We start from the raw sequence: 23,120 nt of genomic DNA on the forward strand, positions 1-23,120 counted from the left end.
CCCCATTCATTTGACTCCCAGTGATGATATTTAACCTGTTGTAACTTCGTATTTCCTACTGCTAGGATTTTTCTTTCTCTACTTCAGTCTTGTAGCGATTTAGTGTTTTGTCTTCCTATTATCTATAAGTGCTAATTCTTTATAGTGCATCTTATAGAATTTTTGATGCAAAACATATGGCATGTTGTTATTACTTGTCAGATGCTTCAGCAAAATCTGTCTGCTGCTTTGTTTTTTTACAGTTAAATGAAAAGAAACTTTTCCATCACTTCTTGAGCTCCAGTTAGTTAAACTGCTCATTGCAAAAAGATTTCATACTTCTCTTTTAAAAAATAAAATGCTTTACTCTGAATTTTGACAAGTCTGTACATTAGTAGAATCTGCCCAAACTTGGAAATGTAAATGTTAGTAGGATTTATTGAATTGAGTGCTGCTGGATACGTAGTAAAGACACCAACTATGCAACTGAAAATATGAATGAGATGGAGTTCTGTATGAACTTAGACTTTGGTGTTGAACACTAGAAGCTTCATATGAAAAGAGACCTTTAACTTGGAGATTTGAGTTTATCTTTAAAAGTACTCCTACTTTTTTTCCCATGCGTTATAAAAGTAAGTCTGAAAACAATTGTGGGAGGGTTACTGAACTGTCTTAGTTTTGTGGATACTTTCAGTTTCTGGTGAATGGGAAGCTGTGCTCTTCTTCAATTCTGAATTATAGTGACAATCTAATCCCACAAACTGTTAAAGCTGAAGCGTTGTGACATGGCTGGGGCCAGCTGAAGTAAAGAATTGTGATTTCTGGCAAAAGGTGGATAGTTAGCAAATGTTAATCTAGTCTCTACTCTTACTTCCCAGCTAAAATGTGTGTATTATATATACACACATTTTAGCTGTGTATTTTTACTCCAAATATGTATATATTTGGAGCTGCAAGGTTCTTGCATAATTAGAAAACAGTTCTATAGTGGTCTTTCCACTTCAGCAAAACTAACGTCATCCTAAATTGCTTCTGCTGAATGGAGGACTCCAATCTCATCTTCCCTCAGAAGACACAAACAGAGGTTCCCGAGGTCTTCAAGTGTGTGTGGAAAAATTATCTGGGGCCTGAAAAACGTCTCTTAGAAATGCTTCATTGTGACAGTACTTGGCAGTTAAATAACCAATACATTGGTCACTGAGATTCAAAATTAGTATTTTTCTCTGGTTTGAATCCAGTACACTTTCCTGGTGTGTGGGCTAATAGATGCTCCGCAGATTGTAGCCTTTTTCTGCTTTTAAACACGGCTTGATTGCACTGAGAACGTTCTTCTGTCTTCCAGGGGGAAAAAAAAAATTCTGTCAGAAAAGCACTCCCACAAAACATCAGTATTTCAGGGTCAGTTTTTCATCCTTTCTATGTATTTTGTACAGTACAGAATGTGCCATTGGGATGCAGTTATTCTCTAGCCTTTCTGTCAAAGATCTTTCAAATCATTGAATCCAAAATGGGCAAGCAACAAGCACAATTTATTTTCTGAAGGGCAAGGTATGGATACTGATTTGTGTTCTGAACAGGAATGCTTGCTAGTGTATTCATTATTTTAATTCCTGTTCTAGATTTTTTCTTTAAATAATTGTAGTTGTCATAGAGCATGCCATGGAAAAAGAAATGGATAACAAGATGACAAACTAACTCTAGGAAATTATTTACACAATTAACTAATCGAAATGTGAATTCATCTTGAGGGTCAAACTGCTTTCCTCTCTGAAAATAGACCTCTATTTCAAATACGCGCATTCTGCTGATGGAAGTATTTTATCACAAGGGGGCACCAAAGACTTTTGTTACAGAATAACTTCTTAATTCTTTGCTTTAACCCTTGCACATCAGCACAACGTTAAGAATACAAAATGTTTTGAATAGCTTGAAGTAGTGCTGGCTGTAATTCCCCTCAGGAGATGCATACCAAAATCTTCTGCCAGGAGAAGAGTGGCATCCTAGAAAGAAATTCAGGTACTGCTTCTTCAGGGCCACTTTTGCAGGATAAAGCTGTGCTGAGTGCACAGCCAGGTCCTACAATAAGTGGGCAGATTGGCCTGAACAGCCTCAGTTCCTCTCTCAGCCATGGACTTCAGTCCTAATCCAGCCGTCTCTATGGCAACCTGGTGCTGTCTGCAAGATCTGTCCTACTAAATGTCATGGTTGAAGGATTTGAAAACTGATAGTTTCAACTACTGGGCTTATCACAAACTGTTTTTCAAATATAGACAATGTTTTTTGTAATAAAATCTAATACAGTTTCCCAAAATGAGTAATTTGCAAGTGTATCCTCTAGCTATCTTATTCTAAAATGATAGAGGGAAAAATCTTATTGTATGCATTTTGTTCATATTTAATTGATTTGCTGATGGCTTCAGTGAACAAGAAAGGGAAAACATTAACTCTGTAAAGAATGAAACTGGAATGGGGCAAGTATTCCTATGTAAGACACTTCAACTGCTATCAGAAAGGCAACATTTTTTTCTTAGTTTACGTCTTTCAGATGTAGTCTGGAGTGAGAATTTGGGAATATAATACGTTCTGTGTTCTGAAGTCTAGGAGAAGGAAGAATAATTTTTTAACTATATAGTTAAAAAGGCTATAACCCTTTGCTTTTCTGAAGGAGCTCCTCTTGGTTAATAATTATTGTACCATACTTAATATCTGTAGTGTCGACACTGGTCTGTTCTGGAAGCTGATGTATATGAAAGCTTTCTTCTTTCCTCCCAATTTTTTCCTACCTGGATCAGTCTCCCAGTCTACTTCCTTACAGAGATGTACAAGATGTACAATCCGGAAAGGTATGGATCAGTCATCAGAGAGAGGTGCTGTTATGAACCCACAGGCTGGATGCATCAGCAATAATATCCCTTGTGGAGAATTCAGCTGTCAGCTGGGGATCCTGGCTATAGGGGCTGTTTTTGATGTCTGTTTGCTTGTAAAAGCAAGACTTGACAGCATGCATTTATTGTGTATTACTGGGTGTATGCTACCTGTTGCCAGGCAATGATTTTATGAAAGGATAGTCATGGCATTATTGGCATATGTTGTCACTATCTAATGAAGCTGCTTCTTACGTCTTTCATATAAAACCTATAGGTGACAAGGCCACCTGCTGAGCTGAGATCAAGGAACTGATCCAACTTAAACCAAGCTACAGATAACACTGAGGGAAATAATGTCAAGATGTTTATTTGTATAAGTGAGAAGTGGTGGTAAACTTACAAATCTTGGACTAGCACTGTGAAAGCCTAGTACAAACCACGACTCCAGTTTATCAACATGAAAAATAGAGAATAGACAAGAACAATGCAATCCTTCATCCATGGTACATCCTGTTACGGTAAAACCACTGAGAGAAATAACTCCAATAGTTGTTTTTTCTTTTTTTTCTTACGTTTCCTTTGAAGCAATGGTATGTTAACTGTAGTAGGGTCACTAGCAATAAACTCTCTCTGTAAATTTGTTCAGCATACAATTTTTATCATCTATCTGGTTTATTAGCTATGGGTCTAGCAGTTCTGTCCTGGTTTTCATATTACCCTGACAGAATGACTCATTTCTATACTTGTCTTCCAAATTTATGAGTCTTATCAAATAGGTTTTTTCAATCATGCATTGGTTCTCCATCCAAAAATTAGAAGAGTTATTGCAATATTCTCCTGAAGTTCTAGCAGTTCCCTGAAGACATGAACGCAAATTTCTGAAATGATCAGATGATTGTAGATACAAAGTAGGTAGCCCTCAGGTACAAGATAACAAGGGTACAATGTATCACAAATTGCCAGGAGGTTCTACTAAATTTCAAATTAATTTCCAGGTACGCCTCTGTATTCTCTATCTTATTCTAAGGCCCATATTAAGAAGGGGAAATCACGCTTGAAATCAAGGCTTTAAACTTGGTAAGACATCTTATCCTGGCGGAATAACACTGTTACAGGAATCTGTGGATCACTGGTGACATGAACAAGTTAGGGACTGTTCTCCAGGGAGTATCCTAACACAGACCTTTGTACAGGTGGATCTCTTCGGATTCACATTGCATTTGTCAGCCATATTCACTAGTAAAAGCTTTGTAATGTTGATAGATAAAAGGTTAGGTTGCATGTCTTCCGTTACTACTTAGCCCTTGCTACCTTAGTCTAGGTGAGAAAGAAAAATTTTATCTTTAGGATTGATTGACTTTTTTTTCTCTTCAGAATTCTGTCCATTCACCTTCCTAGTAAGTATTTCTTCCTGTGTCTGCACTTTTTCTGTCAGAATTGCAATAAACTGTGGTATGAACTTCTGTTATCAGAGTCAGTGCAGAAAAGCCATGCTGCAACAGCTGGCTTCTGCCATTTTCTTAATAGAATCATTCAAGGCATTTAAAGGCCAGCTCTCTGACAATGAATTCATGCTTTCCCTTCAGGATTTAACTCCCATTTTGGCAGTCCTGCAGTCAATATTTAAACAAGTTTCCTAGCACCTGTTTTCCGAACATGAGGTCGCTGCTTTCACAGATATGAAACCTAAAATGTATGTGGCAATCATCCAAAGAAGAAAGAATAATAATTTAAAGTATGACTGGATTTTTGTAAAGGTGGTTAAATATTAACAATAATACATGTTGAATTGTCCATGTGCATCTGAGATGGGAAGTTTCCATTGAAGTCAATGAGAATTTGTTCATAGCTGCCAGTGGAGATGCATCTGTATGCCTATCTGCATTTCTCTTAATGGTACTGTTAGTTTTGTATGCCTTTCATTGTGGAGATATTCGTGACTTCATTGTGATCGTTGGTAGGAATCAAGCACATGTTAGCATCAGAAAACTGAAGCAGACATTTGTTTCAGATAGAAAAAATACGAGGAGAAGAGTAGAGAATGAAAAAAAGGGGGAGATAAGATAAAGACTTAAATCCAAATTTCACCACCTGATGAGCTTTTAACAGGTTAACTAGCAACAGAAAATGAAGAATGAAAGGTTCTCTTTCTCCAGACACACAGGTTGATTTAACTGTGTGCTGGTAACTAAGAGAATGAGTAAATGATAATGACTGCTGACAAGTTCTCCGTGAGAGAGTACAGTCTGTATTTCCTGATGAGCGTAATCCAAAATCAATTTCTGAAGTATACTGCAAGGAGAACAAAGACCTGAGGGTTTTATACTGAAATATACCAGATGACAAGAGAGAAAAAGAACTTTTGTTTATTACTGAATTGTTTCCAAACTTTATTTCTATCTAAGTTGACTTGTGGTTTCTACTTCTTATTAAAAAAAAAAAAAGCATTCTTCATGCATCTATTGTTGTTTGTTCTTGTAAATAGACAAGAAAGTTTGTAAGTTAAGGAGAATATTAAGAACTAAAGCCTAAGCATACATCAGAAAGAAAAATGGGCAAGGGGAAAAGGAAACATCCACTGAACATTAACATTTTAAATCATACTGAATAGTTTAGTTATAAAACCATGCATTTTCATATGCACTGCAATTCTACTACCCGTTGGAAAGACTTCTCTTTGCTTTTTGTGTTGTCTTGTTATGTGTGTTAGGTGTATCAGTTTGAAATATTGTATAATCACAACAAAATATGCCCTGATACATGGCACTAAGAAATCATGTACCTAGGTGTATTTCACTGAACATTAACCTGCTGTTTGTCACATCTTCCTGAATAGAAGCTACACAGAGAGAGCTTCACTTGAGTGATTAATATTTCATCAGAATAATGACCGCACTAATTAAATTGTCTGCAGCTCACTTAAATCTGGGAGACCAAAACTTTATATTTTGTTGGTTGCTTCTGTTCAGTATGTTTGCCAGACATAGCAAACTTTTAGCTAAAGTGCATATCTTGGCTGTGATATTATTTAGTATCTCTTAGGTCTTTGGAGGCATTATTCTTCCTTTACGTGAAAAGCAAAACATAGCCATATATGCTAGAAGGTAAACCTGCCTTCTAACAACATTCCATTGGGACAATTAGAGATATTATTCTGGTATTTTGATTTGCTGTCTGTTTGTCTTTGACAGTTGTCCACTCCAGGACTGTAAGCTGTAGTCCCTACACGCATTTATTTTGTTTTCACTTGATCATGCCTTCCACCAACATCATGTAGCAATTAAAATAATCTTTTTTTTTTTTTCCACACCTGCAGAGTATGTCTAGAGATACTGTAAATTTCTACATATGTGAAAGCAGGCACAAGTGATAAGAGTTTGCTGTGAGTAGAAAGGTTGTGGTCCATTTTGGAGATTTCTTGAGCACAGATGATAGATTAAGCTTCTCAGAGAAGACCTTTATGTAACTCACACACATGCCGTAACTGATCCCAATGGCGTTCACAACAAGCTAGTGGAATCAGTACTGTTCTGGGCAGTAGAACCTCTGAGGGAACTTCTATGCAAAAAAAAACCAACACAACAAGCCTGTAGGTGCCATAAGAGTTCAAGCAGTTCTAGGACCAGCTAGTCACTAAGTAGGAAGTCTTTAGCTCCCAGCTACAGAACACCTAAAATCCACTGAAATCCTTGTGTAGGAGCTTGAATTCCTTCCTCATGCACAATTTTATTCAAGCAAATTAGAAATATCGTTTTTTCTCTTCTACTCCTTGAGCTCACTAATAGGGAGTAGGCTCTTTTCTGCTTTTCAACATCTTAACTGAGCAAAAATGTAGCTGCCTTTGGGTTTCTGCTAAGGTGGGACCATGGGAGCAGTGGGGAAGGCTGTTTCCAAGGCTGCAGCTGAAGAACCCAGCACATCACAATGAGATGCATCTCAGGAACAACCCAGGTTTCACTTCAGCCTGAGGAATGCCAAGCTCCTCTCTTTTTTCTTATGTGGTTGAAGTGGGAGCTCCCTGCCACAAATGCAACTTCTTTTGTTACCTGTGATCAAGCCTCACAGTCTGCCTAAGGATATAGACTTGATGCATTTCATCATTAGTTGTACAGTTTGAGATTTTCTTTAGAGGTAAATCACACCTGGCTGAAGGGTTCTGCTAATACATGAGAAGGCTGAATACCATTTTGAACTAAGAACTGCTTACGCTGCTTGAGAAAAGTGTTTAATCTCTTTCTTCAAATAGCCTCAAATTCCTACATCACAGACACCTCTTTTGTGGCTGTACAAGTCAATATACCCGTTATGTGAGCCTGCTTCAGGGAGCTCCACATCAGCAGTAGCAGTTCATGCACCAGCTCAATTCATCACGTGTTGTTTGTAGTGTCATAGCAACCCAGGCCTGCTGAGAGAGACGCAGCAGAGACCAGGAGTCTGTAGCCAGGCCCAGGAGTTCTGCAGCCTCCATTTCTGGTCTGCAGGGGAGGATTTCACCTTTGTAAATGAGGTTGCCATTCTGCAGGGATGTATGACGGCCCTTTGGTGCGTAGCTCCAGCATGCAGTCAAAGAAGCTTACAACTGGTATGTAATGCTTTCTGAGCAGGGTAATGGGCTGGATCCATGTCCCACAGGGAGTCTGGCTCTCATGTGACTGCCTCAGGTGCAGAGGCACTGAAACAAAGGAGAAAGATTTTCGCTGTTAAGTTAAGCTTGACTAGTAAAACTCATCAGTCTGAAGAGACAGCTGGGATCTCTTAAGAGACATCAGAAAAGATTTTTGAGATTTTTCAGTCTGAGAACACCCTAAATTCTTTTTTTTCCCATAATTTTGTCTTATGATTTACACTATTTGCTGTTCAAGACACCCAGAGCCTCATGCAAGTCTGTATTTCATTAAAATCAGCGAAATTCTACTAATCAATTTTGCAGAGAAAAGCAGACAAACAGATAACAGATGTATGAGAAATAATTACATTAACTGATAACTTTCATTGTATTTTAATAATTCTTCCAATGCTTGATGGTTTTGTGCATCAGTCAACACTACTGTATTTTAGCATTTATTTTATTTCCTCAGGTTACATTATTTCACTTCAGAATATCTAGAAAGATTGTCTTGCCTCAGTACTTGCTTCTGTTCAGTGCAGTTAAACAGCCTAGATAGTACTGTTTGTACAATACTCAATATCTCATTTTTGTTTTTCAGAGCCTCCGTGTATAACAGAAGAAGTGTTTGTAAGTATGTTTTATAAGGCTTGATCATTCATTTTGTCACGCAACTGTAGAGCAAAAAAAAGAAGAAAAGTTTTTGGAAACTGCTTTCTGATTTCTCACTTCTTGTTTCTTCTTAGTATGGAGTGATATTTATAATCTTCCCAGACAAGGAAAAATCACAGAATACTTAGTTTGAAAATAATTTGGGAAAAAACAGCAACAAGGAAAGGGAGAAACAAGAAAGTGTGGAGAATAAAGATGAAAATAGAAAGAAAAATGAAATAGGATGAAACAAACAAACAATTGATGGGAAGGTTCTACACCACAGTTTAATCCATTTTCTCTTTCTTTTACCTTTCCTGTCCTTTTCTCATAGTTCATTGTAGGATCTCCCTTGTGTTTGTCTTCCCATTTGAAAGGTAGACGCGCTTGACTTATAGTTCATGAGAAATGAAAACGTGTATCTCAAAGCTTAGTTAACATTTATCACTTCTTCACTGTGGATGCCTCTGTAACTGCATAAGTGTATTTATTTCAAAGTACCACTTCATTGCTATTCGTTCTGGTAGACTCCAGATACTAATAAGATCAGAATCAATCTGAATTCATGAAGAGAAAAACTATATACACATGGAACAGATATTTAGCATATATAAATATGTACATGAGGGTGCATACATGTATATAAAAAACATTTCTTAACTGCATATTTACATCACATTAAACCTTGGTTCTGAAAGATACTTCACATGACCATCCATATTAGACTCCAGGTAAACTTACACAAGGACACAAAGCTGCCAGAGTTCTATGCAGGATCGGGGTTTATATTGGCTTTAAATTTTGATATTTAAAGACACAGTTTATTATAAATATTTCAAGTGTGGAGAGGTATTTGTGATGCAATGTGAAATACAAAATTATAAAAAGTTTTACCACTTTCACCCCTGTTCGGCTTCCCCTCTGTTTTCAACCAAAATCTCTGTGTTTCTGTGCTTTTTTCATGATGGCAATAAGAGAGAGGGCTAGTTAGGTTTGTTTCTATGAAATATCTAGGAAGTAGATGCACACCTTTGCAAAAATGGTTTTAAAATTCCTTTCGATGTTAGAAGACTGATGGAAAGCAGGCCCACGTTTGTGCACCAAATGCACAAACACAAAGTGGTCAACCATATCATCATAATTGCAGTCGTGGAACAATATTGAACACACTTTGTCCTCCAGTTACAATTAACAAAACAGTATCTTCTAGCAATAACTTTGACGGTGCAGCAGGAAAGATGGAGTGGGTGGAAATTAAACAAAATGTTTCCTGACACCAAAAGTCAAAGTTGTAGCACTGTACATATGATCCTATAGCCTATAATATTCAAATATGAAAGTGCAATTATCTTTTTAGAGGAAAATAAGGCTGACCACCAAAAATATATATATATACCTGAGGAAAGCATATTGTGTTTGTAGATAGAGGCAGTTAAGTAGCAACGCTTTCATTAGTAAGATCATAAACATTTTATTGATTAGTAATTCAATGTGTTTTTATTTCTTGCTGTTATATGGGACTACAGAGAATTATACTCCTGGCAAATAAAAAACATATGTTACCTGCATATTCTTTACCAGCTTGTGCTGTTAATACATGATTTGTTTTGAATGTTTTATTTTGAAGCCCTTTGAAACATTGAGCTATTTACAAAGTGTATTATCATATCTAGAAATTCTCAGGCTCATCTTTATCAGTTTGACATCTAGTTGTGCATTCCCAAACCAACGGCAGACTGCAGGGTGTTTCTAATGATTTTCTTTGTTAGTTCATTGCTGAATTGAGATTTCTGGATCTGATTGACTGCCTAGTGGCATTTGTGGGAAAATTTTCTATTGACTTCGTATTGCGTTGGTTAGGTAGTTGGTAAAATCTCCAGTATAATTGTACCCCACCATATCTAGGCCATGGTCTACAACTGCACTGGACCATGGGCTTGTGATCCAAAATCAAGTTTTTCTGTAAGGCAGAAAGCCTTGCGTCCAGTGTTGTCTTCTACCATTTAAATTCAAGAAAGGAAACAAAAACCTGCAGATGCAGCCTCAATTTTGATGAAGTCAGTAGGAAGCTTCCCAGTTCTATCAGATTGCAATTATGGCAGATATTACTTGCTTGGTGAGCCAAATTATAGATCAGTAAACTCCCTCTTATTCCCTAACGCATCTCTGAGCAGCAGTGTGGGAGTGGAAGCAGGTTCTGCTGAGCGTTTGTACTCCCCTCATTCCCCGACGGGAGAGAGAAAGGTATAAAGTGAAGCATTTTTAGACCATTAGCTTGTACACATTTTTTCAAAAGTAAACATGCAGATGTCCAGCATTCAGGAGCTTCTGGGTTCATGAAGGCTTTATCTGTGAATTTCTTGGCAAGGCGTTTCCTTTCACGTGTTTTTTAAATTGTTGAGGACCTCAGTGGTGTGCAATGCCTAGAATCTAATAATGATGCAATGATTGTATTCTCGAAAGTGAGAAATGACATTTTACAAAAGTTTACATGTCATGTCTCATGGGAAAAAAAACAACACTGTTTGAGGTAACAGTGTATTCAAAACATGTTAGCACAGATTATTATAAGCCTTGTTTTCTGGTTTTGTGTCTCTGCAGGAAGACTACTTAGCCACAGATGCTATGCTTGTGGACTACTTTAATGAATTTTTGAGTCTCCCGGTAAGCACCTTACAAAAATCCCTTGCAAAATACAAGAAACATCTTACTGATAATAAGTTAATCCAGTTTAGAACATTTTGTCACTGAAGAGCTAAGTGGCTTTCACAATATGTCTATAGCCTAACAGTAGCAGTTCTTACTATTCAACTTTACTGTCAGTGTCAGGGAAAATCACACAGTATCTGGACCTCTGGGGATGAATTTTCTCTTGCAAATATCTGTATTTAACCCACAGTGCACCAAAATATTATGGATATGAAATGAAAAAGACATGTAAATTCTCACGTAATAAATATGAAGAGTCCACTTTTATTACAGTATCATAACACACCAATAAAATCAGTGTTTGTTCTTTTAAGTTCTTCCAGCAATGTACTCAGTGATTAATAAATATTTTAGCTCAAGAACCAACTCCATGTTTCTTCATGACTGTGAAAGTCTCAAAATTGGTGCTCTACTTTTCTCCTCACACCTGCAGCTAAAAGGACACAGCTTTATGTTCTATTCTTTGTGCAGATCCAGCTGCAGTTAGACTGGCCACCCAGTGCCCTACACATAACCAGTATACCTATATTTAACCCTATACTCTGCTCCTTTTCCCCATCAACTACCCTGTTTCCCCATGCTCTCGTATTAATCACATGTACTCCTCCCACAACATGGCAATTTCACTCAGTGTTGTCTTAGGACTCTTGGATCCCCATTCCCTGTTTCTGCACGTTTTCTTACTCTGTTTCTGTTTTCTTACTCCTTTGTATGGAACAGCCCTTTTGCAGTTTCACTCATAGTTTTCCTGGATCCTCCCAGCCAACTTACCCCAGAACTGCCCCACAGCCAAATGTGCTGCACTACAAGCATATACTGATTTCTGCAACTTGCTTCATAGAAATTGCTACCAGCATTAGGATATTTCTTGGATGCCTCTGTCATTTTTTTATATGAAAATAGAATCTGGAAGCATTAAATAACTCTATCAGAATGTGGGCTTTGTGCACAACGTCAATACTGATTTCTCTCAGATCTCAGCCTTTATAACTTTCCACCTCATTGCAAGACTCTTGAAACCAAATTTTAAAAAGCGATAAAGACACAGGTAGAAGAAAATGTGTGGTGAGAGGGTTCATTTTTTTCTTCTTCATTCGTTTTTTTTTTTTCTGCAGCTGCTATAGGGTAATTGCATACATCCAAGCCTAACTGCATAGCCTTTAAACTCCTTCCATGTGCCAGGTTTTTCTTAGCACAGGAATACCATCCTCCATGCGTTTCACTGTTCATTTGGAAACTATGCTTCAGGTTTTCCCCAAATCACAGAAAATCTCAAGTGGGAAAGAAATTCAGTCCGCTTTGTCTCTGGGTGTCCTTGGATATGTACAGGTTTCAGGACATCTATTAGAAGCCAACATTCTCTTTGGCCTCACAGGGCTCCTCAACCCGGAGTCCTGGCTCTGCTCAGCAGCTCTGAAATGTAGCAGTTGCCCCAGCTCTTCCAAATGCTCTGAAGCCCACAGCAAAGAGTTCACAGACGGTCCTGAGTAAACACTGCTTTATGCTGGTAATCTTGGTAGATTTCTGAAATGACACATGGTCTCTATTTATTTATTGACATATGTTCATGAAAACAGAGGATGCATTAGCTGTGTTTATTTGTAATGTTCTCATAATTGGTTTTATTTTCTCTTTGATCTTTTCTTGAGGATTTACCCTCCACAGGATTAAGTTCCAGTAATACCTTGGGTTCTGTGGTTCGAATATTTTGTACTCTGAATTTCCCTCCACTCCTCAGAACACTTTGACAAAAATTCCATTGCTTTATTCTTGTTGTGCTTATCCGTTGTTGCCTAGAAACAGTATTACCCAGGTGTGTTAGTTGTCAGGCAACAAGTTAAACTGGAAATGTTGTGTGACCTGATACAAGAAATCAGTGGTAGTATATGCTTATTTTAAGGGACTGTCTCTATATTGATTTATAAAGCAACTCTGGTGTATGGAAAATTGTATCACTGGGAACTTGCTGTAGCAAGACTTTTGTTATTCATTCATTCATTTATTTATTGCTTTGCTTTACGAAATATCCTTTAAGAAATAATAAAGTTATGATAATATTTGGTACAATTTGACATGAATGCTGGTGTACCCCAAAGATCTGCATGCTGTAAAGAAAGACAAATCATGAGGAAAACAATTCAGAAAGATAAAACAAAAATCCCATGAGGGCTCTTGCTATCAGTACACGAGTGATATACAGCCACAGAAATCAGTCCTGTGACATACAAACGAGCTACACCTTTTGTAGTAAATAATCAGAAATGAAAAATTTATGAGAAGAACTGGTATATGTACATTTCCATTTGGAGCTGTCAGCAGACCCTAGAATTCAAACCTTTCATTTTTTAAAAAACATCAGAGAATATGCTTATCCAGGAATGAAAATACTTCAGTCAGAAGTCTCCATCCAACTCCATGTTGGAGGCCTCATTAATATCAACTTGCTTCTCCCAAGCCCATCAGGAGCTACCTGGTTAATGAAGGGAAAACAATTAAAGTATAAGGAATAAAGTACAGGCCTGTTGCTCTTTCTGAAAATCGGCCTGGAAAATCTGATACTGTCAAGAATAACATCAGGCTGGTCCTATGAGTAGCTAATGACAGAAAGGGCAGAAGGAAATCCACACTACTGCACATTTCAAGCCCTTCTCTGTTTTGAAGATGGCTGTGAATCATTCTGTGAGGCTACAATGCATGCTCATCAATTTCCTGTTGTGTTTTCCACGTCTGTGGAGGGAGGCTGCTGGTGCTGTTAAAACCTCCCTTAAAAAGTTTTAAAATCATTTAAGCCTCACATGCATGTTATGTTGAGTCTTATCCAGGACTAAACCATCTTTCACAGTCAAGAAAGCAAAATGATCTAACTTCTTCTACTGAAAGTGGCTTTACCCATAATTTTCCTTTCTTCTCCCTTAGATGATAATGTGTGATTGTAACTTGCCTCATACTCACCAGCAGAAGGGAAACCCTGGGCTCACTCAAATCAGTGGGAGATGTAGCACTGACCATATGACCACATGCAATCTGAATTTTCCAGGCACTTCCTAGAGCTGCTCAAATTCTTTTCTGGTCTGGATTCTCACTGACTTTTATTTATGATACATATATAGCCGTCTTAAAGATGTTTTGGCAAAACTCCTGGATGAGATTTCAGTTCATTCCCACCATTTCAGGGCCTTAACCTAGCAGGAAGCCAAGCTGTGGTCATCCTGTTTCTCTTGGGATCAAACTACATTACTTGGGGTGGGATATGGTGAGCATATTTACACATTTGTTAGCTGTATCTGAAGTGTATCTGAAAAGTGTAAAGGCAGAGAACAGCAAGATTTATATGTCTGATATCCTGGCAACACAATGATGGATGCTGTTTTGGTTTTGTTTTGGGAGGACTGAGGGAAATTTCCCTTCAGTTAAGTGTATAACTTTAGGTTTCAGAATTATATATTCTATTTATTCTTCAGCTGAAACCATATTCAGTGCACAAATGACAGCTAGGAAATTTCCATCAAAAACATACAGGCAATTGTTTATGTTTTTTAAGTATTGCTGTACCACAATGTGAAAACAGTTTTTGTTGTTCACTTGAAGGTTTTCATTTGAAGCTGAAATAACTGCACTGAGTAATCTCAGTCATACTGGAGCCAAAGGGAAAATTGCCCATGGATTATAGTTAGTAAAGTCTGTAGACTTACTTGTCGGTATTCTCAAATCCTTGTTGATCCTATTTATTGTTCCAAATTGATAATGTATGAATCCCAAGTTTCAAGGCTCCTGCCAAAACTAATTTTTTTCTTTTCTTAAAACATCTTGCAGTATAATTTGGCTAGGGAGCTTTTCCTCTTTATCTTCAAAGGATCAAAAACTGGCCCAAATTGAAAAAAGACTGCAGGGAAGAATGCATTGATACTTCTTGTCTTTGGTTATTGTATTTTTCTTGTCTCTAAATTGCCAAATTTGGGGTAACTGTGGCATTTTTTAGTGTATTAGATTGGCACAAGTAACTTTCCCCCCCTTTCTTTCATAGTGTAGGCTACCATCCAGTCCTTAACACAACATAGTCATCTTCACAGAAGAGATTTCTTGTTACTGCAGTGACCCAGAGTACTGGTGATGCCGTAAACTTTTCCCATTATTGTCCTGTGAAACACTGTATTTTATGGCACTTGGCTTCTGTGGGAAAGGTTTTAGGCTCGCCATTTTTTTTTCTCTCTCTCTGTGTATGTGTGTGTGTGGCTTGTAATGTGTGCGAATGGTTAAAGAGTGTGTTTTGTTCTAAAGCTTCTCACATATTGAGAGGACTGACTGATTCTCTCTGTCCAGTACTGTAACTGGGAAAATGTTTCCTACAAAATATCAGATTAATTTTTTTTTTGTAGTTGTTCCTGTTCGATTTTATGATAACATTATCATTTTTATTTTTCTTGTGGGGATGAATTAAGAAGGTCATGACTTACCTCTTCTTTCATTATGCCAATACAAGCTTTCTAGCTTATCATTCTAGTTTTCTCAAGTGAGCCGGTCCAATACTCTTCCTCAGAAAGGCTTTAAAAGTTCTAAAATGCTTTCATCTGATGCTTTGATGAGACGTTCTGTGTATCTGGAAGAATTTGGGAGTTGCACAGAATTGTAGATCTCTTCATGCTGGAAGAGGCCTCATGGAGGTCTGTAGCCTTGCCTCCTGCTCAAAGCAGGTTCATCACTTTAGTGCTCAGACCAGGTTGCACATCACTTTCTTCATTTGGATTTTGGAACCTCCAGTAATAGATTCCATAGTCTCTTTGGAAAGTCTGTTCCCACTAAAATTATCCTACTGATATATGTACTTTTTCTTATGTCCAGTAGAAACCTCCCCCTGTTTCAGTGTATAAGCACCAACTCTTGTCTTCTCACCATGAACCTCCATGAAAAGCCTGGCTGTGACAGTAATCTTGTAAATACTGTCAGACTGCTGTTAGGTCCCCACAGTGCTGTCTCTTCATCTAAACAAGCCATGTTCCCTCCCTCTCTCCTCACAAGGCTGGTGCTCCAGCTTGTCAGTCTTCTGCTGGGCTTACTGAAATTTATGAACGTTCCTCTTGTACTGGGGAACCAAAACTGGATACAGTATTTCAGATATGGTCATACTAGTGACAGGTAATGGGGAATAATTGCCCCTGGGGACAGCTAACTTATACCTTGGTCCAAACCTCAATGTTTTGGACCAGAACCACCTGTTTCAGTTAAGTACATGATATATGAAGTCTTAATACTTTTAACCTGTCACTATGTGTTCTTTTGTTCCATTACTACGTGTCTTATAAATGATTTCTAGTTGGACACCCGAAACAGCAATACCCTTTACATTTTAAAACTTGTCACTGGCATCTGTTTCACTACATTAAAGTTCCATATGTTTTCCATTCAGTTAATTAAAATGTGTACTGACAAACCTAGATCTATACAAAGTTACAAGAGATATAATAAAAGTAGATATGTGTGATAAACTATGGCATCTTTGCTTCGTTTTCAATTTGAATAACATGTAACTAAAATACTCTGTTCCTATCTAGTCGCATAATCCTAGATTATGGAATTTGCATTTTGTTTTCTTTTTTCTTCTGCAAGAAAGTGCATTTCAGATCCTGAGAGACTGAAGCACCTTGCCTCTTAATGTATTTTCTTCTGATTCCTCCTTAAAAACATCTGAAAAAAAAAGTTATATTTGGAGGTTATTAAGGTAGAAGTTGAACCACTTAGAAGTTGATAGCTGTCCAAATTAGCTTTGCAACTAAGTGAAATGTACACACAGCAAATGAGGAGGACATCTGAATGGAGTGCAGAGAACACATAAAACAACACATAAAAGCCTCTTTTAAACGTTGTTCAGTACTTCTAGAGAAAAGCACTAAAACCTGCAGAGTACCCTGGAGAAAATTAATGCCAAAAGAGGCATGAGGTGTCAGAGAACAAAAACAAGCCTTGATTTCAACTGAAAGTAGGTAACTAAATGGACTAATGCAATTCAATGCATAACTCTGGCCAGTGACTCCCTGATGTCATAGGCCCTAATCGTACACTTAAAGCTCTCACATGCTACATGCTTTGCCAGGCTGAGCCTCGGCAGCTCAGAAGTTATGGGATAAACAGGGAATGTTGTAAGCACATGTTGCAGCCACATGGTTTTATTTTGGACATTCCTCTATACGACATCGATCCACAAGGGAACTTCAAACAGAAGCAACAAAATAGCTGATACTGACGTGGTTATTTTGGACTTACATAGGTGTAAAGAAGAATGAAGTCGGTTTATATTTCCATATTATATGTAGCATGCATTCAGTATATGCAATATGTATGTGAATTATGTCTGTGTGTGTAGATATATATGCTTCTGTATGCATACTGTGATATATAAAGTTCAAGGAAATGAGAAATTCAGTACTTGAAATAATATAATAATCTTACTAAGTGCAGGGAAATGACAACTGCACAAAAACACCTGGTGGGAGCCTGTTTGGAATGGTGCCCAGAAGGGTTTTGGCACTGGATCTGTGGCCAGGATTACACACTCCTGTTTTCTTCAGTTCTTGACCACAACATGTCTTCTTGTCCTCCATCTCAGTACTGGGAGATGCTCATATGCTTTGGTTGTATAGATCCTCAGACTCATAAACATCTTGGATATTCCACAAGATTTCTTTTAAATCAACCAATGTTGTTGTGCATGATTACTATCTACAGCCATAGATGTCGGTAGATATTTGACCTCCAAGTAATAACGTGATGAAAAGCCTTTCCTACACATGACAGTCTTCAGATTCATCTTCCTCAAATGCTCTCACATTGTAGAAATCAGCTTCATCGTTCTTTTCAAGCCTTGACTGTTTAAGGTTATGAATATGAGAATGATATTGGAGATGTAATCTTGGAGGTAAGTAGTCTCCTGCCAGAAAAGTTATTGAAGTCACTGTAAACTATGTATTTTAGGAATTTGTGTAGTGGATCTATAATTTGCACATGAAAAAGAATGGTTTATTGCCTAGAATGAGTCAAAATCAAGAGAAAGAAGCCTCATAATATTGCATTCTGAAGGATGATTCTATTCTATAAAAAGTAACTTTTAAAAATTAGATATTTCCTTTATTGCAGTGTTATAAACTTTCCAAACTTCTTTTGTAGACTTTTGCCCAGCCAGTTAAGTTTAACTCAGACTTCGGTGTTTTTGAAGTAGTTAATGACATCCCACAACGCATGGAACATCAGCTGAAAAAAATTCTACACGATCAGAAACCTCCAAATCCCATTTATGATGTTATAAGAAAAGCAAAGAATGATGGGCAGCATTCCAAAAAGATCAGTGATTCTTCAGCGCTCAGTATTGATCCAAATTACAACACTATGGTAAGCATCTTATAGCCACTGGATTTATATTTAGATCTTACTGTAGAGACACTGGCAGTAGTTATTGTTGTTTTTGGCTTGGTAGCTTGGGAAAAATGTTAATTTATGTTAGGAAAACATAATGATGGGCCAAACTGTGCCCTGCAATGCACATGTGTCTACCAGACAAATGAATGGAATTACACATATCCATCCTGTAGCACAGAATTTTGAAGATTCTGTAGGGCAGGATTCAGTTGTGTGGTCTGAATACTTTTTAATATTAAAAGAAAAAATATTATGATAACTGTTACTTTACTAGTGATCCCTGGAATGTGCAAATTGACTGAAACTAATGCATCTCAGTCTTTCCTTATTAATTAATTTCCTTGTGTGGCTATGAGCTCATCTGTGGTCTGGCAACACATAAGTCTCTCCTCCATCAATTCCCCAAAGATTTTGATGGTTAGCATCAATCGAAATGGCCAGAAAAAATAACCTTTAGCAATGAGAAATGTTGGATTTTAGAACAAATACGTTCAAGACTTTTTCAAACAACTATCAATTACCTGCTTGCTTTCAGGACTATCTTCAGCACCAAATTAGGCATGTTAAAATCAAAATCTTAAGAGTCATATGCACCTCAGAGAATGCAAGGCAGTATAAATAGTTGTGGGAGCTTACTTTTAAGCAATAGCTTTGGAAGAGAAAAAATATATATTTCTCTGGGTTACGTGGTTTATTCCTTTCTTGCTTACTTTGCATTGGTGTGACTGATGTGACTTCAGTTCACTTCATTCAAGGCCAGTGTAAGGTCTTGCTACATTTTTAGAGGCGCTGCTCTAAATGATGTCATAGCTGGAAAGCTGAGTGAAAATCAGGGAGTTAAAGCAGACTGCTGCTTTGTTCAGTATAAGCTTGATGATTTTCAGAAAAGAAAACAGTGTTGAGAGAGGTCAAAAGGCAATCATGTTTAACAAAATGATAGTTAAGTGAGATTGCAATTATCTGCAATATAAACTGGACAAATGCTATGACAGGACAAGGCTCACAGACATTTCTACCATGTTAAACCATTATTTTCATGAATATGTTGCTTGCGAGCACAAAAGCAGAAGAACTATTCTTGATTTCTTGTTTGGACTGAGGAATCGACTGAGGAAAAGTTTTGTGCTTGTGCAAGAATGGCTAATGCTGTTCTCTGGGATAACCTCACACCTTTGCAACTTTGTTCAGCCTTTTTTGACAAGTTCAAAGCCATCACATTGTCTTCTCTATTACTTAAATCTCTCATGGATTGGAGCAACAATGCTCCTCTATTATTTAAAGATATCTTCCTTTTTTTGTGGAATTTTCCAAAGATGGGAAGCACAACTTCCTGAAGGGGTGAGGAGGGGTTTGGTGTCTTCTCTCAGGCAACAAACCTGACCCGAGGAAATGGCCACAAGTTGCACCAGAGGAGATTTAGATTAGACATAAGGAAAAACTTTCTCTCAGTGTATGGTCAAGTACTGGACTGGCCTGCCCAGGGAGGTGGTGAAGTTGCCATCTTTGGCAGTGTTCAAGAGGCATCTAGATGAGGAGCTACAAGATATAGTTTAGTGCTTGTGGTAGTAATGGTGATGGGAGGACAGTTGGACTAGATGATCTTGCAGGTCCTTTCCAACCTTGTGATTCTATGATTCTATGGCATTTTGAGGAATAATATGTTTTTGCACTTTCTTCACCTTTTTGATGATGTTTCTTCTTGTCTGTCACTTTCCTGTGGGTTACCAGGTAAGGAACTAAGCTCCATGCTACCATTTGCTCACTTTTCCCCAGCAGAATGGGGAACTCGAAAGGTGGAAGAGAGAAAACTCTTGGGTTGAGCTGAAGGCATATCAATAGGTAAAGCAAAGTCTGCATGTGCAAAGAATTCACTACTTTGTAACAGTGGGGAGATATTCAGCCATTTGCAGGAAAGCTGGGCTCAACACAGTCACCACTGCTTGATGAGACAAACACCACCATTCTGAACATTCCCCCTCACCTCTCTCTTCTCCAGCTTTATTGCTGAGCATGATGTCATATGGAAAGGAACACTCTTTTGGTCTGGTGGGGTCAGCTGTCTTGGCTGGGTCCCCTCACAGCTTCTTGTGCACCTCCAGCATCCTTACTGGCAGGGTGTGAAAAGGCCTTGGCACAGTCTAAGCCCTGTCTAGCAATAGCTCTCAACACTGTTCCGATCACAGATTGAAAATAGCATCACATGATATAATATGAACAAAATGAACTATCCCAGCCTAAAAATTGCAACAGGCCAGTTGCAACAGGCAACTTAAATCCCTCATCCTATTCAGTTTTGGCATCTCAAGACAGAGCCTGACCTAAGCAGCCAAAAATCAGTACTGCAACTACATAAGATGGAAGAAGTCAGCTTCATTCGTTGTACCACATTATGACTGAAGTATCTCAGTATCAGCATGAAGTATCAGCATCAGCATCAGATAGGATTTGATCTTTCAGACACAGAGCTATGCTCTTTCCTTCACTCTATATACTTATTTCTTCAGTTGCTTCACACTGTCTGAAGAGATTTACTGTTTCTAGATTTACTTTCTATGAAAAGTCAGCTTGAACAGCCATCACTGTCACAATATTGACGGAAATGAGCTGTGACTGGAAAAATTATGTAGACCTTCCAGGCATACTAAGTTCAAATACACCTAAACCAAGAAATACATCAGTGCTGTTTTTCTCTCCACCTCCATCTCACACTGTCACAAATTTACAGATAAGTAAAAGATCTTTCCTTATGTATGCCCTCATGCTTGGAAGATACTGATATGGAGCTAAACATCTTATCAGTAATTGAAATCAACTGAATGTGAAACACATGAAGAAAAAACCCTGCAAATTGGGTAGACCCAGGCATCACTATGGAAAGAAACTGGCTGGCATCCCACATACCTTACTTCAGAGAAACCCCAGTTCAGCAAAGCACTTAAGTATGTGTTTAACTTTAATCAAATGAAGTTAAACACATGCTTAAACTTTAACACGTGCTAAAAGCTTTACTGGATTGGGTCCCAAACATGGCCTAAGGCTGACTGGGTAAGGAAGCTAACCAAGGTAACAACCCTATTAGATTAAATGTCACATCTGTCTTTGGGGAAGGGAAAAGAATAGAGATTCTTTCCTTCTGATAGTATATATTATTTTGTGTACCAGCCACGTACAGACATGAACATGTTATGAATCATTCAGATAAAAACCTGGGCTATGACTCAGTTAATACATAAATATTAAACACAGATTGATTGGCCAAAATAAAGAGACAATCTTCTGTATTTCCAAAAGGCTTGTTAGTTACCAAAAGGAGGTATACTCTGTGTGGTTGGGAGTAATTAGTCTCCATCTCCACAAGTTAGATTGTGTGAGCCACTGCCAACATAAGCTTTCCATATTTTGAAATATTTTCTTCTCTCTAAATGAAACCACCCACTTTCTGAGTAATTTATATTTTTAATCCCCTACAGATATATATGAAGGAGAAATAAACCTAGTCCCAAATGAAATATTAGCTCATGGAAAGAAAATTTAAAATGTAATCTATACGAACTGATTATTTGATCTAGCAAGTAGCAAAAAAATTGATACTTCCATCCTTGTCCAAAATTCACCTGTTTCTATGGACAAGGAGTTATTGCATTTTTACTAATCACTGACTTCATGTTCACTAACATGAAAAATGCATCTCAGTAAAATAAAACAGCTCACCTGCTAAGAGTGCATAAAGTACCCTTTGTGGAAAGAAGAGGAAAGAAGAGAAGGGGTGAGAAAGGAAAAAAGAAAAGAATAAAAAAAAGAGTTGTGAATAGTATAATCTCTAAGAGAAATGGTTCGCTGTGGCCCACACTCAGAGGGCATACTCTCCATTTAAGACCCTTAGGCAAGTTTTTCAATCTGCTGGTTTTGTGTAACTCCTTGCTTAACACCTCTGCATCACTCTTTGGTGGCACTTAGTTGTCTGCATTCACCAGGCATTGAGACTTGGACCACCTGAGCTAAGATCTATTATGGGCCTGATTCTATTTGCACTTAGATACACATTTTAATTGTTCCTGTGTCTGGCTGAGTTAAGCAATGCTCCAACATAAAACACAGAAATGTGAAAGATGACAACTGATAGGCATTAAAAATGTTTGATTTTGTCTTTAATATCCAGAGTTCTCCCATTTTAGGATTCTAATTTAAGCTCATAGCTCCTTATTCCTTAAATTATTGAAGGAAAATATAATAGTCACTGCTTATAGATGGTGTTAAAGTCAGAGAAATAAGCAGTTTCCTACTTGTGGACCAGCTATGAGCATCTAATTTGCATTGGAATTGTATAATAAAGGCATGATTCATACATATATAATTTTTGAAGAAATCATGGTTTGTTTATGAAGTTGTACTCTTATAGAAGAAAGAGATTTAGACATAATTACCTGTTAGCAACAAACTGAAGACACTCAGCAGTCCTAGAACTAAGGTTAAGCTGAATAGGAAAGGTGATGTTCATTGCATATTAGTTTTCCTTAATGCTTTAGAAGGAAAGGAGAGAAGACTGGAGGGAATCGTTTACATGGAATGCAAAACAAGTAAGTCACTACTACTGCAAATTTTTGGTATTTCTTTTTTAATAGTGTCTTGATCGAGAACAAGCAGTACAGTGGATTAAGAAGGAAAGGCTTCCAGCATTTCTAGAGAGCGACTGTTACTTTGAGTACAGGTATTGCAGTCTTTTATGCTGTCTCTCAGCTTAAAATTTGTACATTTATCTTTTCAGTTTAACTAATCTTGATGATACATTTAATATGGGTTTGTTCCACCTTTTCTTTCTGTTTAATTTTTGCATTTTATTACCCTGAATAAATTAAAAACTGACTTTTTCTACTAGTCATTCTGTAATTTCCCTTGACCAC

This window comes from Centrocercus urophasianus, unplaced genomic scaffold (genome assembly GCF_019232065.1).
Source record: "Centrocercus urophasianus isolate 14NV4802_14NV808 unplaced genomic scaffold, USGS_Curo_1.0 seq_11, whole genome shotgun sequence".
Taxonomy (NCBI): domain Eukaryota; kingdom Metazoa; phylum Chordata; class Aves; order Galliformes; family Phasianidae; genus Centrocercus; species Centrocercus urophasianus.